The 3112-nt window shown below is 38.5% G+C and overlaps 1 pseudogene; it reads left to right on the top strand.

Annotated features, from left to right (window-relative positions):
• Nucleotides 1-443: 443 nt before the first annotated feature.
• Nucleotides 444-1792, top strand: LOC102752826 (annotated as a pseudogene).
• Nucleotides 1793-3112: the final 1320 nt, after the last annotated feature.

Here is a 3112-nt window from a genome sequence, read left to right as displayed (position 1 = left end):
TTCTGCTGGGGAAGGGGTTAAGAGGTTTTATTCCCTCCCTAACTTCAGGGGAAAATCCCTACCTGGGGAAACAACCTTTCTCGGAGAGGTGACCTTGGTTAAAACACATAGCACCAAGAAGGTGAGCAAACATATTAAGAACAGTATGCCTATACGCCAGTTCCCTTGAAACATATGCTGTGCAGATGTTTCTTCCTGCAGCGACTGTGTCAAGCAGCAAGGATGGACCGGCTCCCAGCATCATGTGATTAGCTTGTTTCGATGCCGGGAGCCATTAAGTGACAATGATGTCGGGCACCGAAAGCACAAAGGGATTCTTGTTGAAGGTCTGGGGCTTGCCCTGGTCTTGCACAGTGGATGAAGTGAAATGTTTTTTTTTGTTGTTGTTTTGTTTTGTTTTGTTTTGTTTTGTTTTGTTTTGTTTCTTTACTGAAAAATTCAAAATGGAGCTTAAGGTATTTTGTTTTATCTACACCAGAGAAGGCAGACTAAGTAGTGAGGCTTTTGTTGAACTTGAATCAGAATATGAAGTCAAATTGGCCCTGAGGATAGAGAAAGTAAGCTAAGGGACACAGATATGTTGAGGTATTCAAGTCAAACAACATTGCAAAGGATTGGGTGTCAAAGTACATTGTTGCAAATAGTCCTGTCACAGTCAATGATGGCTTTGTGTAATTTAGAGTACTCCTGTTTGGATATAGCAAGGAAGAAATTCTTCAGTTCTTCTCAAGGTTGGAAATCATATCAAATGGGATAACACTGCCAGTGGACTTCCAGGGGAGGAACAGGGGAGGCCTCTGTGCAGTTTGCTTCACAGGAAATTGCCGAAAATGCTCTAAAGAAACAAAAGGAAAGAATGGGGCACAGGTATATCGAAAACTTTAAGAGAAGTTGAGCTGAAATTAGAACTCATTATGATCCACCACTAAAACTTATGGCCATGCAGCAGCCAAGTCCCTACCACAGACTTGGGACTGGCAGACGGTATAACAGCATTGGCAGAGGAGCTGGCTTGAAAGGTTGAGGTGTGGTGCTTATGGTGGAGGTTATGGAAGCTATGTTTATTATAATGGATATAAGGAAGGCTATGCTTTTGGATCAGATGGATTTGGATGATACCTCAATTACTGTTTTTCAGGAATGTCTGACTAAAGATACAGATCGGATGGTAGCTCTACTTTCCAAAGCATAATGGGGACACTGTGTACACATGCAGGGATTACCTTTACAGCCCTACTGAGAAAAACAAAATTTTTTTCACCATCGACCCTGTGAGAGTACATACTGAAATTGGTCCTGATAGCAGAGTAACTGGTGAAGTAGATGTTGAGTTTGCAACTCATGAAGATGCTATGGCAGCTATGTTGAAAAACAAAGCAAATATGCAACAAAGATATGTAGAACTCTTCTTGAATTCTACAGAGGAGCAAGTGATGTTACTTATAGTAGCCAAATGATGGAAGGCATGGGCTTGTCAAACCAGTCAGTCCAGTTATGGTGGCCCAACCAGCCAGCAGCTGAGTGGTGGGTATAGAGGCAGCATGAGTGGGTATGGTGGCCAGAGCAGCATGAGTGGGGATGACCAAGTTTTAGAGGAAAACTCCAGTGATTTTCAATCAAACATGGCATATACAGCCAAGGAGCACTGAATAGCAGCTACTAAAGTAGTGCAAGCTGTGCACTACTATGGGAGTGAACGGAATGAGAGGGATGTCTAGAATGTCTAGTATAAATGGTGGATGGGGAATGTAATCGATCCTTATTAGTGATTCTTGGTCAACATTATTTTAAAGAAAAAAACAAAAACAACATTTTTGCAATACCAGCTTGTGATTTATGCTTAATCTAAGTGGAAATCAGGATTGAATTAAAGATTGAAGATGTAGTATTTTTTAACACAAATATTTATCTAGGATGTAACAACTAAGTTCAATAAACTATAACTGTTAAACAATTTTTAACTTTTCTCAAGTTAGTTATATTGTAGTATGTACTTAAGCAGTAAGTATATTCAGGCAAAAGCAGCTGAATTATGTTAAATGTTGCTCTTACATCACATTATATTGAACAGTTTGGAAGCATGTTGAAAGATAAGCTTTTTTGTAAAGCTCAATGTAGGAGTTAGGTCTATTACAATTAGAATGAAACATTTGGCATGTTTGTTAAGTTTAGTTTCATTTCATAACTTCTAAAGCATTTAAGTTTAAGCTTTTTTTTTTTAAGTTAATGGGGAAATTTTGAGATGCAATACCAATACTTTAGGATTTTGGTCTTAGTGTTTGTATGAAATTCCAAGGCCTTCATTTAAATCTTTCATTGTATGGAATTTCCTTTTAGGTGTATTGCACTAACTGAAACTTGTCAAATAAATCTTTTTTAAAAAAAAGAAAAATGATTTACAAAATAATACAAAGGTAAGGAAGTAAGGAAGAAACAATGCCAAGCCTACATTTTTTACTAAAAAGCAGAAGATGAGAGAAGACTTCTTAAGTCATTCTAGTTCAATATTATTTTTATACTAAAATCAGACAACATTATAAGAATAAAAAAATATATAGACCAAACACTTCATGAGCACAGACTAGAAAATGATTAACAAAGTATTAGCAAATGAAAGGTAGAAAATATATTAAATGATCAATACAAGCTGACCAAGTGAATTTATTTTAGAGACTCAAGATTAACATTTAAAAATTAATTAGTTGGAGAAAGCAAGATGGTGGCATAGGTAAACACCTGAAATTGCTGCCTTGCAAAACCACTTAAAAAATACAACTAAAAGACAAAATGGACATCATCCAGAACCACAGGAAGGCTGGCTGAGTAGAAATTCTACAACTAGAAGGAAATAGAAAAGCACACTGAGACTCAGAGGAGGTGCTGAAGTAAAGTGAAGAGGTATGGAGCCATGTGAGGAAAGGGCTGTCAACTGAGGACACAGTTGTCTTTTTCAATTGGGAGGGAGACACAAGCTCCCGATGGCTCTGAACTCCAGTTCCAGGTGAGTCTCTGGGGACCCAGGCTCATACGGGGAGAAACTGGACTGTCTGGCATCGGGCAGAACTCAAGGGCGGCTTTCCTCAGAGGTGTTTCCAGCAGTTACCGCGGGACA

Source organism: Myotis davidii, unplaced genomic scaffold (assembly GCF_000327345.1).
Source record: "Myotis davidii unplaced genomic scaffold, ASM32734v1 scaffold1615, whole genome shotgun sequence".
Lineage (NCBI taxonomy): Eukaryota > Metazoa > Chordata > Mammalia > Chiroptera > Vespertilionidae > Myotis > Myotis davidii.
This window is presented reverse-complemented; position numbering and strand designations above follow the sequence as displayed.